Source organism: Canis lupus, chromosome 17 (genome assembly GCF_003254725.2).
Source record: "Canis lupus dingo isolate Sandy chromosome 17, ASM325472v2, whole genome shotgun sequence".
Taxonomy (NCBI): domain Eukaryota; kingdom Metazoa; phylum Chordata; class Mammalia; order Carnivora; family Canidae; genus Canis; species Canis lupus.
In genome coordinates, this window is record NC_064259.1 from 36205936 (window position 1) to 36222124 (window position 16189).

The window sequence follows — 16189 nt, forward strand, 5'->3', positions numbered from 1 at the left end:
CCATCACAACCTTAACGAATGTACTTGTAATATTAGGCCAAGCATATTAGCCTGTGTGCATGTAGATAGGCCATCAAGTGGTATAGACAAAGCACCCAACACAAGGTTAGCCCTAAGCAGAAGTAGCCACAAAGAATGCAATGCTCCCTGACTCATAAGACAGAGGTCAGCAGGGTAGCAAAAGAGGAGGGAGCAGGGTGAGAAATGCAGACTTCCCAAAGCTCCAGTGATGGGTGGCATGGAGGGTTGAGGCCAGAAAGACCAGCTTTACTTAGTTCCCACTTCTGCCTTAGACTACTGTGCCTGATTCCCACCCCTGCATTCCCCACCCTCAGCTACGCCCCAACATTATCTATTCTGATGATTTCAAAATGCCCCTGATCGCTGAGCATCTGTGCTTCTGGGCGTGTGGAGTCCTGAGGGTATCTATCTTCTTTAAACCCCCGGGTGAAGATAATGACTAAGATAGTGTGGTAGGAAAATAATGGTCACCAAAGGTGTCACCTCCTAATTTCCAGAACCTTGTATATGATAAAACTGAAGAACACAGGAGGATTTAAGGCTGCTTAATGAGATAATAGGAAGAGTATCCTGGATTATCCAGGTGGACCCAATACAGCCACGTAAGCTATTAAAAACAAAAGAGGGATGCAAAGAGTTGCTAGAGATGTGGTGTCCATCATTTCTGGCTTTGAAGTGGAGGAAGGTGTCACAAACCAAGGAACCGGCAGGCTTTAAAAGCTGGAAATGGCTCTCAGTTTATAGCCAACATGAAAACAGGGGGCTGAGTCCTGCAGCCACAAGGAACTGGGTTCTGTCAACAACGCAAGAGACCCAGGAAGCAAATTCTCCCCCTAGAGCCTCCAGATAGGAGCACCAGCCTGCCGAAGCCTTGATTTTCACTTGGTCAGACGCATGTCACACTTTTGACCTCCAACTGTAAGAAAATAAACATGTACCATTTTAGGTCAGGAGTCTGTAGCAGTGTGTTACATCAGCAACAAATATGAATAAAAAAAAAATGAATACAGACAGTACTGAGGCATCATACAAGCCTGTGCATACTGTTCCATGTGCATGGTCATGTTTCACCTCCATGTTAGCCCCGGTAGTAACAACTGGTGTCATCATTTCCATCTTACAGAACAGGAGGAGAGAAGCTCTGTTACCTTCCCATGGTCAAACGGCACCTAAGTGGGGAGAGGAGACTGGGTTCCAAAGTGATCAGACTTCAGGATTTGTCCATTAGACACATGTAATTGTACCTCCCCAGGGCCCAGGTGCATATGGAGCCACAAAGTAACTGTCAGTTCCCTAAAGCATGTGCATGTGCACACACACACACACACCCCTATACACACAGAGTAGAGACACCCTGGCCATCCTTTGCTACTCCATGATTGTGCTGACGAGCCCCAATTGCCTTTTTTACAGGAGTGTCTGGCTGTGTGGTTTGGTTATGTGATCATTTAGAACTCTGGTTTTAGGTCCTGGCAACACTTGACATAAACTAGTAGCTCCAATGGGAACAGCACCACAGGGAAGAATGTCATGCCACTTAAGGAAGGGTTAAACCAAAGTCCACACCCGCTGACCCTCCCTCCCATGGGAGATCTAAGCCACGGGCTTCAACGAATCATCAGAAAAATTTCTTTTTAAAAAGTCAAGTAGGGGCACCTGGATGGCTCAATGTTTGAGCATCTGCCTTTGGCTCAGGTCATGATCCTGGAGTTCTGCGATCGAGTCCTACATCAGGCTCCCTGTAGCGAGCCTACTTCTCCCTCTGCCTTTGTCTCTGCCTCTCTCTCTCTCTCTCTGTGTCTTTCATGAATAAATAAATAAAATCTTAAAAAATAATAAAGAAGAAAAAGTCAAGCAAGCCATGTACAAATCTAAATTAAAAAGTCTTTGCTTAATGGAGGGGGGAAATTAAAGAGTCTTTAATGGGTGGTGTGGTTTTTTTACTATCTGAGGAAGATTGAGATGACAAACATCACTAAAAAATCATGATCTGACACAGAGGAGGCACAATCTCTGACATTTCGTTGCAACTAATTCTCAGAATTCTAAAATGGATTAGCAATCATTATAATAAACCAGGGTTTTTCAGAGTCTTACCTACTGAAATACAAAAGGGGTTTCACCCTATGTTAATCCCTCAATGACTTTTCGTTTTTCATATTTGGTGTTATTTCCTCCTTTTGCAGAAAGCAGTCATGACACAGCAATCGTGACCCAGGGAGGGACCTTCATTTCCTATGAAGACTCACACGCTGGCCCCATCAGATCGCAGTCACTAGTCTCCAAAGAAAACATTTCTTTCTATTGAAAAGAAGCAAATCTGCAATTTTTGTGAAATGTAGGCAATGCCAGGAATGAAGAACCTTTGAGTCCAGCAAATAACAAATTAGGAGAGAGTTCCTGAAAGAGTGTCATGGTTTTTCCATGAGGCCCCTGCTGCAGTCTCAGCAGGGAGCTGCAGGAGCATCAGAAGAAATGACTTTTGCACTCAGGTTCTTCCTGGGATTCCTGACTTGTGATCAAACACCTCTAGGCCAGGAAGAAAGGAGGAAGTAGACATTAAATATGTACCATGTCTCAGAGGCTGGAGAAATAACAGCCATCACCAAGTATTGAGTTTGGCACTCTGCTGTGTCCTTCACATGTACCATCTCACTTATTATTCACAGCAGCGGTGTGAGCCCCCGACACACAGATGGAGAAACAGAGGCCAAGACAGGTTTCTGTTCTAACGTGCCTCAGTTAGTGGACCATGAGATCTAGATTTGAAGCCAGAGGTCAGAAACATTCACATGAATGTGCTGTTATAATCCTTGTCATGTGGACGGGGTAGACAGGATGCTGAAAACCACACTGTCTTTTCCCCAAATGAAACAAATTTGAGGAAGGCAGATTTAGGGAAGGGCTGCCATTGAGAGGCAGCCTTAACTTGAAAAGTTAAGTGATAGCCAGTTACCAGTTCACCCCAGATGGGGCAGTCAGGGTCTCATAGACCATCGGGGGACCAGAACAAGGAAAATGGAAGAAGCCAAAAGACGAACTGCTGCTGCTGAAGGCTGTGAATGAGGAGCTGGGGGCGCTCTGCTGGGTGAGCTGACAAGAGGCACACCTGCATACAACCCTCTCCCAAACCAGCAGACCTGCCTCTGGCACAGGAACCTATTTGCTTTCAGAGTCCAAAAGACCTGGCATCTGGAGCAGAAATGCAGGGTTTGCAGGGAATGAGGGGGAGTGAAAGCAGAGGAGGGGAGATAGCAGAGGGGAGCTGAGCAGAGCACCTTCCTCCCTTCCCCCATAAGTTAGTAGCTGAAGCGCAAGGAAGAGCTAGTAAAGCAGTTCTGGCTCCCTTTCTTTAAAAGCCATCTCTTTCCCACCACTATGTATCAACTACTTCTTTAGAAGAGAAAGAAGTTTCCACTTGATGAGAAAACTGGGTGGTGGAGCTCCTGCTGTTGCAGAAACAATATTGCAGCATCATTCTTTCCTCCATGAGGGCCCAACATGTGTCAGACATCAAATCAGGCACCCAGGAGCCAGGAGCCCTGGAGAGGCGAAGAAGACAGCACATGAGGATGGCTATGTAGCCATGTGACACCAAGAAGGTGCTGAGAGCTGTGGGGACCCAGGAAATGTTTGCCCTGAGCTAGAGCAGACAGCCAGAGTTGTCTCCTTGCTCCCAGCATGAGGAGATCATGGAGAAAACCATATAAATGAGGCAAGTGTCTTCTCTCTGAAAGCCCTCCAACAAACTCAGAAGCCACCAAAATGGCTGACTGCAAGAGCACTATGCACAGAGATACTTGGTTTCCAGACACCTGGCTCCATACCCAATGCCCTCCTATACCAGTGAAGAAAAGGACCTAAAGAAAATGGCCCACAGAGCGTTTCAGGGATGGGCACAAGAAAACTAGATGGTGTCAGGTCAAAAGCTGAAACCCACCTGTCTGTACATCGGCCTGATCATTAATTTGGTCTGTCTGATTCTTCCATTTAATCATTCATTCGTTAACTGGAACACTGACTGAAATATTTACAGAAACACAGAGCACTAATTATATGCAAGAACTAGACTTGGCTTCTTATGTCTCTGGAACCACAGGATGTAACGTTCACATGGAAACAAACTTTGTTGGTGCCATTTCAAATTTATTAATCATTAGAAGTGTTACAATGCCTGTGTCATTGGGTATGTATCCACTTTGATCTCAGTCTAATCACCTACAGTAACAGGATCTCAGGGAGAACACGTGGAGCACGGACAGCATCTTCTATGGTCTACCATAGTAAAATTACAGAAAACCAGAGATGAGAAAGTTCTGAAAGCAGCCAGAGCAGGAAAGACATAGGACTTTCAAAGGAGCAACAATGAGACCCACAGTTACTTTCCTAATGGAAACAATGGAATAATTTTTGAAATGCTGGAGAAAAACAAAAAAGACAGCTTACAATTGAGAATTCTATACCCAGTGGAATATTTTTCAGGGCTGAAGGCACAATAAATACACATTCAGACCCCAAGTCCCTACAACAGAAACCTGAGATTATTCATCAAAACAAAACCCACACTGAATGAAATACTAAAGGAAATTCTTCAGCGCAAGGAAAATGATCCCCCCACAAAAAGGAAAGAAAAAAGAAGATCACAGAAACAAAGAAGAGCAAGGAAAAAGGCATACATGTGGGTAAGTGTAAACAAATATTAATTGCACCAAGTAATAACAGCAATTTATGGAAATTAAAATATATGTTGAATTAAAATTCCTAATACTGTAACAGGCATGAGGGGGTAAGAAGAATTAAAGTGTTTTAAGGTAATAACATTGTTTGAGAAATAATAAAGATACTCTTTAAATTCAAGTGTAAAAGGCCAAGGATATAAAACTAAAGACTGATGGAAAGTGATAAATTGGATAATAAAAATATTTAATTCATACAAAAGGAGGCAAGAAGGGAGAGAAAAAGAAACAAAACAGATGACACAAAGAAAGAACAAATTATAAGATGGTAATGTTATATAAGATGGAAATAAAACAAATGCTCTAATTAAAAACCTGAGGCCAGGGCAGTTGGATGGCTCAGTCAGTTAAGTGTCTGCTTTCAGCTCAGGCTGTGATCTCAGGGTCCTGAGATGGAGCCCCACACCCAGCTCTCTGCTCAGTGGGAAGTCTGCTTTTCCCTCTCCTTCTGTGTTTCCTCTCCCTCTCTCACTGTATCTCAAATAAGTAAGTAAATAAGTAAGTAAGTAAATAAATAAATAAATAAATAAATAAATAAATAAATAAATAAATAAATAATAAAGCAAGCAAGCCTGAGGTGACATCCACAAAAATGGAGGAGTAAGAACCTCAAAAGTTTGCCCTTCCATAAAAGCTATCAAAACACTAGCAAAATTCCTCAAAATCAACTTTTTCTGAACTCTGGAAATTAACCAATGGCTTACAATAATCCAGGATGCCTTGAGTCAAGAAAATAAACTAAATCTTATAAAGAAAAGAAATAAAAGGTATCCAACTGGAAAAGAAGGAAAACTGTATCTATCTGCAGGTGACATGATCTTACATAAATCCTAAAGAATCAACAGCAAAAGCTAAAGCTACTGAACAAGTTTGGTGAAGTTATAGGATACACAATTGGTCCTCAAAAAAGCAGTATTTTTATATACTAGCAATGAACAATTCAAAAATGAAATTAAGAAAGCAATCCTATTTACAATAATATTAAAAGAAAACTATAAAAGAAAAAATAACCAAACCCCAGAAAACTTGAACTTAGAAAACTATAATACTTTCTTGGACAAAAGTAAAGATCTAAATAAGAAAAGGTATCCTGAAAAAAAAAAAAAGAAAAGAAAAGGTATCCTGTGTTCATAGATAGTAAGACCTAATGTTGTTAACACAGCAATGTTCCCCAAGTTCATTTACAGATTCAATGAGACTCCTATCAAAATTCCAACTCCCTTATTCCAGAAATAGACAAATCAATCCTCATATTCATCAGGAACTACAAAAAGATCCTAAGTAGCCAACACAGTCTTGAAAAAGAAGGACAAGTTTGGAGCGCTCACACTTTCAGATTTCAAAATCTACATAACCCTACAAAAAGATATAGCATTCAAGACAATGTGGTACTGGTATAGAGATAGACATATAGACAGAATGATCAATGGACTAGAACTGAGATTCCAGAAATAAACTCAACAATTCCAGTAGTAAACCCAAGTGGGAAAGGTAAAACAATAAAGTTTCTGTAAGAAACCAAAAAGTGAAAAAGGGAACCACACAGTAGGAGAAGGTAGTTGTAGCAAACATACCTGGCAAAGGACTCCTATCCAGGACACACATAGAAAATCTTAGGACCAGATGAACTTTAACAACTCAACTTAAAAATAATGTAAACAAGAGCTTCACAAAAGGAGATATCCAAATGGCCAACACACATCTAAAAAGGCACACAAAGGCTTAATCATCAGAGAAATGCAAATTGAAGCCACAATGAGATACTGCTACACACAGTCTAAAAGTAATACTACCAAGTGGTGGTGAGGACGTTCTGCAAAGGAATGCTCATATACTTCTAGTGGAGTATAATTTGCTCAACTGTCTGAACAACCATTTAGGCAACATTCACTGAAGCTGAGGGTAAGCATACTTTGTGACCCAACAATTCCAGTCTCAGACACATACTCAACAGAGATGCCTACATATATTTGCCAAAATGTATGCTTATGGCACCGTTATTCATGATAGTCAAAAACTGAAAAGAATGCAAATGTCCATTGAGGGAGAATGGATGAATGAGTAAGTAGACTGCATGAGAAATTTATGCAATGGAGCTCTAGACAGCGATGGAAAAGACAGAACTGTCAACAACGCAGAGGAATCTCACAGAGTATTAAGCGGAAGAAGCCAAGCTCAAAAGACTACATACTGTACGGTTCCAGTTATCCAGAGTATAATAAAGCAGGCAACATAAATCTGTTGTGAGGGAAGTTAGGACTGGTGGTAACCTCTGGAGGAGGTGATGTTTGGGAGGAGACACGAAGGGAGCATACTGGGTAATGGTAAGTCTCAACGTTTTTATCTAGGTGTGCTGCCTCCGCAGTAATTTAGCACACTGCACACACGGTTCCCTATGCATGTTACTTAAACTATAAGGTTCACCAAAAAAGCACTGGAGAGGCCATCCAGACACCACCAGGAGGAGGGTAAGCAGAAGGCAGTGCAGGTGAGAGTGAGGCTGAGCAGAACCTGTGAGCGAAGTCAGAAGGCAAGGCCGAGATTCGCCTCTCATCAACTTTGCCAGCAGGGATCCTGGGCTTGTCGCACTGAGATGGAGCAGCTGCTTCCCTGAGGATCAGAAACAAACCATTTAGAAGGTCTGACTCCGTCCACATGGAAAACTTTATCTCATTTGCCTCCTCCCCATGGTTCTGAACCATATCCAACTCCTTTCTTCCTGATAGCACAAAAAGAAGGAATGTACGTACACAGAATTGGCTTAAAAGTGGCTCTGAGGATGACCGGGGGTAATATTAGACAGCTCTCAGAAGGCAAGTGAGCCACACTGAAACTTGAGCACACAGTTCTGCTGCTGCTTAGAACTGTCACCTCTTCAATAGCACAGCTAAGGAGCACAGCTAAGGAGCACAGCTGAATGTGTACCATGTGTCAGGCAATGTTCTCCACACTTTAGATGTGTTATTACCTTGTGGAATTCCCACACACACACACAAGCCTGTGAAGCAGAGTTTATCATCATCATCTCCAATTTACAGATGAGACTACTGAGGTACCAAAATGTCGGCACCTTGCCAAGCTTCCACCATGAACTACTAGTGGAGCTGGGATTTGACCCACACACTTCCCCTCTACACTATTCCACCTCCTGATACACAAATCCACACCGCCTCTACAGATCCCTAAGATCAGCTTCTGCATGACGGGGTTCATTTCTGGAGAATGTTCCTCAAGGGCTTTCAAAGCCAGTGCATGTAATCTATGCAGAGGACAAAACACGTGTTCTAGAGAAAGATGTTGCAGTTCTCTCTGATTCCTCCTAGGGGCATCACATTGCTAATAAAATGACTAATGTCCAACTTTTTGTGGACATGATCTCAAACACAAAATTTCATCACCTATAAATGATGCTATTTTCAAGAGGTTCACATTGGCTTTGGAAAGTCTTATTCAGTCCCGGCCACAAGTACGGCTCTTTGTTCTATAAAACTGAATTACCACCAGCCTTAGAAAAGGGTTTTCAGGGAGAATGTCTTCAGGCAGCTGTTGTCAGCAGGTAAGAAGAATCGTTCACATTGGTGTTTCTCACCACGACTCCAGGGAGTGCTCGTGGGACAGTGGCTCCCAGGTCAGTGATGCCATGACCACTTGAAGCAGCTCTGCATATGCCTCTGCCTCCAGAAGCAGTTCATTGGCATCATGGTAGAACTGTCCCCTAACTGGTCCTGTCGGGCAGTGCTCCTCCCTCTTCTTTCTCTGGAGCATTCCAGAAACAAGCTGATGGGTGGGGGTTCGTGTGAGTATTCCTTGCTTCTTCTAAGGCCTGGAATGTGGGGACACAGATGTAAAGTGGCCCAGGGATCCCACCCTACTACATCACTAGACCCTGAACGGTTCCAAGCTAGGATAGTCGACACTCTGGGATAGCTGCTTCTTTCCCAAAAGAGACCTCATCTTTATCAATTATGAGGACTTCTAAGACACCAGCTTTCAATAGTGGTAAAGAAGGGAGAGCACAGTTTGGAATGCATCATAGGTCAGCTGGGTTGTGGTTGGTAATCCTGTTATTTTGTAGTGCACCATCTATTAATGCCACTCCCAAGTCACCCACAGTCACCTTTAGTTTGCAACTAATGGAAACAACCACCTCAGAAAACAGAGCCACAAAGTGAATGGCTGCTTTTTATGCTAAAGTTGAAAGTCCTCAAATAAAAAGGGATAAAATGGTTGCTGTGTTGGGCTGGAGACACTATGCCTGCAGGGGAGGACACTGTTGTCTCAAGGATCGCCTTCCCAGGGAAGGGAAGATGGGTCTCCATTGTTGGCACACATTCATAGTCCTCTCCAGATCGTGTCCTCAAAATTTCATGTCTCAACCATTACAATACAGAGCTCTGTTTAAGTGGAAAATGTTGTCCAAAACAATGGCAAGACATAAAACCGCTCCGATTTCTAACACATTGTTCTATCAATCATGATACTTCATCCTGATGCATATATACTGCTAGAGTTTCCAAGTTCCTAATCTAGTTAGAGTCTGATGCCTGCAGTCCCACACTGGGAACCTTCTAGCTACCCTGACTCCTGAGTCATGAAAAGGAAGGCAAATCACATTCTCACCTTTGCAAGTTACTGCCCACACCCCTTGCTCTGGTGTTGGAGACCAAGAGATGGATCAAGTTCTCGGGGCAACTGTGGAAACATAACCCGGAAAGTTAGGTATCTGCTTGGACTGTGTGCCCTCAGACAGTGTCACTGAAGATCCTGTCTTAAAAGCAGGCAAGTGGTGGGTGGGAACTCTGTGCTTGCTGACCAGCAGGCCAGGAAGCCCAGAGACTGCCTGAATCTATTCCCAGCTTCACTGCTCACAGCTGGGTGACCTCAAAGAGGTTGCTCAGCCTTTCTGAACCTCACTTTTCTCACCTATAAACCTGGTTAGTTAGATCAAATTGACTGGATTTTGTGTGATTTGAATAAATTAGCATAATGAGCCTAGCTCAGTGACTAGCGCACTGAGATGTTGGGGAGATATGCCCAGAAGCTACCAGAATAGAAGGGATGCTTCTATTAACAACCCTGCACCGATTCACCCTTTACCCACTCCTACCTGTCTCCAAAAAGGGTAATCACAGTCCTGGTACTTATTTTTGTTCAAAAATGATGTTTCAGCAATTCTTTGTCAATAAAGGTGAAGCTAACTCTTAAGCTTAACAAAAAGAAAATAAGGCCCTGAACATGCACAGATGTGCTCTCTGCTGACCCCTGGTAACAGTCTCAGACCACTCTGCTTTATTTTGGGAGACTCCAGTGTCCAAGGGTGCTACTTCACACCATCTGCTGTTTCTTCCTCAGTAGACATTGGCTATCAACCACAGACCTTCCATTTGTCATTGAGTGTCTCTCTGAACCACCATCAATCTTTTGATTCTATTTTGCCCCAACCGTTGATAAGTAAAAGTCTCTCTCTTTTTCTTCTCTTTTTCTTTCTTTCTTTCTTTTTTTTTTTTTAGAAAGAGATGTCAGTCAATCTAATGGAACAATTTTGAGTTTTTTCCCTAAGTCTGATCAATATATGCTATAAAATACATAAGGTCATTAGAGCTTTCTACCAGAAGAAAAAAAGAAAAATCAAAGGATGCAACTCACATGACTTTAAAGGAGTATTTCAAGCGCCTTACCTGTCTATGGTCTTCAGTTAGTGAAGAGATTTACAAATATTATTAAAGACAAAATTTCTTTAAAAAAAGAAAAAGACACCTAAGCTTTTCCCCTCTTCCTATCAATGCTTATCTACAATGCTATGGATAAATCACTCTCCCAAGAGTTGGTCTGAGACCTTATGATTTTATTCGTTTTTTTTTTTAAGATTTTATTTATTTATTCATGATAGACAGAGAGAGAGAGAGAGAGAGAGAGAGGCCGAGGGAGAAGCAGGCTCCATGCCGGGAGCCTGATGCGGGACTCAATCCCGGGACTCCAGGATCATGCCCTGGGCCAAAGGCAGGCGCTGAACCGCTGAGCCACCCAGGGATCCCTGATTTTATTAATTTTTTAAGCTGCTACCGACTGCCACAGTGTGTGCTTCTGGGGTTTACCACCTCACCAGCAACGGGCTCAGGCCCTCCCCATTGCAGAGACATTAGGGCCTGCCACCTCCAGGAAAGCACTCAGATTTCTACATGGTGTAGGCCAGCTGTGACCCAGACCTTCATAGAGAACCTGCAAGTACAACCATTTCTGGCTGAGTTTGTGTTTATGGTTGGCAAGCAGGTAGATAGTGCCAGGGGACCAGGTGGTGGCTGCTGTGTTGAGATGGGGAAGTAAACCACTCAAGAGGCAAAATTAGGAAGGACAACATCCGGTGGCTCAGGTCATGATCCTGGGCTCCTGGAGCCTGCTTCTCCCTCTTCCTGTGTCTCTGCCTCTCTCTGTGTGTGTCTCATGAATAAATAAGTAAAAATCTTTTAGGACAACATTTTACTTTTGCAACCATCTGTGCATTTTGCCTACCTCCTAGTCGAGGTGGCACAATATTGCCATCTACTAAACAGGCAAGGAAACATCTAGCCTCCTTGACAAGGGAACTCGTGGCGCCTCGGTCTCCACAGAAAAGGACCACACATACAAGCGGTTTGCCTTTATTTTCTGAGTAAGGGTTAATAAAAGTAATGATTGAAAAATTCTCTGCCAAATCCACAAAACATAATCTCAGCCCCGAGACCAAATGGTTTCAATTCCCTGCTCCTTCTCCTCCCTCCTGCCTTCAAGATAATTCTGGCAGACAAGCGGTGCAGAGAGCAGGTTACCAATCTTTAGTGCTCAGTCCTCCCACGGCCAACAGACAAACCTGCTGTTTTTCTGGGGATAACCTTGCCGTGGTTCTCACTTCTGTTCTGTGTCACCTTCTTTGAATGTTTCTTTATTTTATTATCAGCTACAGGGCAAAGTTCTAAATGATTTCTTCTCGAAGGGCTGTCACCATAGCTCCCAAGTTACTATGGGACCATCCCGTATTCCTGTGTGGACAATGACCAGGACACCCATGGCCAGCCCTGAGCCAGGCAGGGGAGGTGGTGTGCCTCTTATCCTAAAGATTGGGAGTCTCTCTTTCTCTCTCTCCCTCCCCCCCCTCTTTTTTTTAAAAGCTTTCCATATGTGTTATACTATATCAAGCCTGCCCTTTCTGTTGGGGCATCCCTACATCAGTCTTCGGTTGCTAATAAAGCCAGCTCCCCTCTAACTCTTCTTTGCTTGTTCTCTCTCATTCAGTGGACTCAGGCACAACTGGATTCTAACCCAGTTCCTGAGAGACCCTGGAAAAGTCACTGAAGCTCACTTTCCTTCCTCATCTAGCAAACAAGGACAATAAAGGTGGTGCTTCCTCAAGCTATTGCCAGGGAAAAATGAGTACTGAGTATTTACTATATGCATAGGTCTGCACATAGTAAATGCTCAGTAAACAGTGTCACTGGTTGGGGTGAGGGAGCGGGGTGCAGGAGGGTTATCATTTTCATGGAGGCAAGAACTGGAAAACAAAAGAGTAAATGCAATCTGGTTGAATACTTCAGTTTATAACAATGAGGAACTAGAGCCCGGAAATGGGACATTTGTTTCCCAAAGGTTCTTAGGCCTGCCCACGTGGGGCTCAGGGGCAGCACCTCCTCATACCTTTACCATCTCTGTTGACCCCGCTCTGTGAAGGCCTAAGGTCCCCGCAGTGATACTACCAGAGTGAGAATGAAGTAAGAGAAAACCTGGTGTGACCTGACACTCACTTTATGTTCAAGAGATGCTTCTGATCATGACTACAGTTCGACTGCCTAAGAACGAAATATGGCAAAATATTTTCAGAGCTCATGTTGCTTACTGAGAAACAGTGAGTGTAACAAAGACAATTATAATATGAAAGGTCATCAAGGTCAAGCCCACGGGCTATTGAGACTAGAGTATGTCTCTCACAGTCCTGGACTGAGGTGTTTACAGAAGGATCTACCCTTGCTTCCCTAATCGGCAGTGAGGGCTGCCATCATGCTGGGGATCATCATTCTCATCAATCTCCAAACTATTTAGATTTTTAACCAAGACTTTCTCTCAAGACAACCAATTCCAAATGTTGACCAAGTTATTTGTCCTAACTATACCTTATTAGACCTTTCAAGACTGTGGTGGGCATGCATCAACAAGGTGGTGTTGACATTGTTCATACCCTCTGCCTTCACTGCCACCACCTTGAATCCTGCCATTTCTCAAGATCCTGCGGTGCCAGGTGAGATATAAAGCCCTCATTGGTCTTATCTATCAAATCTGGATAACAACCCTCAAAGGCAGGTCCTATCACCATCCTTACCTTACCTATAAAGATTGTCAGGATCTGGGGGCGACTGGGTGGCTCAGGCACTTAAGCATATGCCTTTGGCTTTGGCTCATGTCATGATCCCAGGGTCCTAGGATCGAGTTCCTCATCAGGCTCCCTGCTTAGCAGGGAGTCTGCTTCTCTGTCTCCCTCTGCCACCCCCCCTACTTGTTCTCTTTCTCTCTCTGTCAAATAAATAAATAAAATCTTAAAGAAGACTGCTAGGTTCTGAAAGGCCTGGGATGTCTGGGTGGCTCAGTGGTTGAGTGTCTGCCTTTGGCTCAGGGCATGATCCCAGTTCAGGGATGTAGTCCCACATTGGGCTCCCTGCTTAGAGCCTGCTTCTCCCTCTGCCTGTGTCTCTGCCTCTCTCTGTGTCTCTCATGAGTAAATAAATAAAATCTTGAAAGAAAGAAAGAAAGAAAGAAAGAAAGAAAGAAAGAAAGAAAGAAAGAAGAAAGAAAGAAGAAAGAAAGAAAGAAAGAAAGAAAGAAAGAAAGAAAGAAGAAAAGAAAGAAAGAAAGAAGAAAGAAAGAAAGAAAGAAAGAAAGAAAGAAAGAAAGAAAGAAAGAAAGAGAAAGGAAGGAAGGAAGGAAGGAAGGAAGGAAGGAAGGAAGGAAGGAAGGAAGGAATGAAGGAAGGAAGAAGGGAAAGGCCAGAGCCTTGCTCAGCTCGTGATGAGTTAGGACTCTCTGCCCCATCCCCCATCTCCAGCGAGTGGGTGGAGATTGAGTTCAATCTCATGCTAATGATTTAATCAGATATGCCTACATACTGCAATTCCAGATGGAGCCTGAAATATGACGACGGGGCTCGAGGAATTTCCTGGTTGGTAACTATATTGATGTACTGGGAGGGAGGTACACCCTGATGCCCCGAGGACAGAAACTTCTGCACCCACCACCACTGCCTTTTACCACCCTACCCCCTATTCCCCAGACCTTACTGCCCTATGCATCTCTCTATATGGCTGATCATTTATATCCTTTATAATGAAATGGTGATTGTAAGTATACCACTTTGCCGAGCAATGCAATGTGAGTCATTCTAGCAAATTATGGAACCTGATGGGGGGACCATGGGAACCCCCAAACTGTAGCCAAGTCGGACAGAACCGTGAGCAGCCTGGTGATCTGGGACTTGCGACTGGTGTCTGAATGGAGGGCAGTCCCGTGGAACTGAGCCCCTGAACTTGCAGGGCCTACACTAATTCTGGGTAATGTCAGATTAAACTGCAGGACATTCAGTACATGTCAGAGAATTTGTGTTGGAATGGACGTGCCCTCTACCCTTCCCAGCTCCTGGAGAAAGTGTCCCCATCCCATGCCTTAGCCTCTACTACAACAGCTTCTCTGATCATACACCTGTCTTTTGATGAAATCACCACCACCACCACACACCTTCTCCAGCTCAGATACTTCCTGGTTGTGTTCAACATAGTCCCAGATGGTTAAGAGAGGGGTGTTAATTGGCTAATGTCAGTACTGAGGGGCAGACAACTTAACACAGCTTTGAAAGACTCGTCATCGATAATGTGGTGAGCATAACACGTGAACCTCTATTCAGCAGTAAGTGAGCTGACCATCACTGCTAGCATCATTGTTCACAAATGTTTAACAGATTACCTTCGAGAGTAGTACATGTCGATAACGGATTAGAGATACAGGAAGCCTGCTCCCCTTTCGAGAGCTTAGTGTGCGTTGTTGATGTGGTCGGCAGGCCCCTTAAATCAAGTTTCCCCTTCTTTCCTCAAACTAGAGGCCAGTGATGGGGGATTTCGTGTTCTTTCCACAAATCTGTTACGGAAACACACAGCTTTATTTAAGACCTTTTTTTTTCTTCTTTTGAAACCCAGCATAAGATTCTCTATCTTGTTCTCCTAACTCAACACATAAAATCCCCCACATCCCTAATGCTCCCTCCATCTCCCCAACAAACTGAACTGAAGTTTCCTCCAACAAAAATACTGCACTGCAAGTTTACATTTCCAAATGACTTTTACACACGTAGTCCTTTGTGTTTTCTTTCCAGAGCAGAAAAGCCACTGTGATCTCCCTTTTTAAGTCTGAGAACACCGAAACCTCAGAAGTGACAACAAGCACTTATTCTGCACAGGCCATGGTCATTTCCATGCACTTCCCCATGTGGTCCTTTTAACAGCCTAGAAAATCCAGCACTATTAGTGACCCAATTTACACTGAGGAAACCGGTTCAAAGGAGCCAAAGCGAGCGAAGAGCTGAGCTGGACTTTTACCCCCAAGTGCACAAAGCCACCTCCATGCGTTCTTGGGTGCCCACCTAAGGTGTAAGCTCCGAGGGCAAGCCCCTCTCTGCCTGGTTTCCTTGAGCTAACACAACAGATCTTGACCCAGTGGTATGAGGAGACCCCTGGGTCTGTGTCAGCTTCTTCCCTCCCCCTCACTTTCCTATTAATATTCTTCCTTATGAGGTCAATAGAGTCAAGGTCAATGGGCAACAAGCCCATTCTACTCACTCCTCAGACTCCTGAGCTCTTAATCCTGCATTTCAAATCTGTCTCCCACCTTCTTGCTCTCTTTCTTTTCCTGACTCTCCGGACGTGAGGATCTCTCCTTCCCTGGCACCTCCGCAACCCTGAGGTCCAGCTCATTCTCTGCCCCTCTCCACTCAAGACATGCCATTGCCATCTCCTCAATCACCACCTCCAGGTGGGATTTGCAAGTTTCCAAGGTTCAAGCTAAGGCCTTCAATTTGTCATGTTTTTGGCCAAATCACTGGATGCACAGTATGAACCCAATAAATGTATGTTTGAGTCAGAAACCCATAAACAGAAGTAACCAGTGGTTTAAATGAGAACAATGCTAAAACCATGAAGAAGAGCCAGAAAAGAACAGTCACTCAAGGAGCTAAGCACTGAACATGCTTTTATCTATTTGATCCTCACCAAAACACTCAAGTAGATGTCATGATTATTCCCATTTTGCAACTAAGAGAAGCAAGTTTTAGGGAGGTCAGGTGTTTTTCCCAAGATGATGTAACTAGCAAACAGCACAGTCATAACTCCAGCCAGGGCCTAACTCCAAACTCTTGGTTTCTCTCC

General features: G+C 43.8%; 1 long non-coding RNA gene across 8 annotated transcripts in view; it reads right to left on the reverse strand.

Moving 5' to 3' along the window:
* Positions 1–390: 390 nt before the first annotated feature.
* LOC112664414 (uncharacterized) overlaps positions 391–16189 on the reverse strand; it is a 74708-nt gene continuing 58909 nt past the window's right edge. For 3 of the 8 annotated variants that reach the window (XR_004806041.2, XR_003139692.3, XR_004806040.2), the window contains 4 exons: positions 14736–14906; positions 9378–9449; positions 8347–8580; positions 3903–7367 (listed from right to left, as the gene is read on the reverse strand). This is a non-coding gene — a long non-coding RNA (uncharacterized LOC112664414). Of the gene's footprint in view, positions 938–1051; positions 1191–3897; positions 7368–8346; positions 8581–9377; positions 9450–14735; positions 14907–16189 lie in introns of those variants that run through there. The other 5 variants (XR_004806038.2, XR_004806039.2, XR_004806042.2 and 2 more) reach the window with 4 other exon arrangements.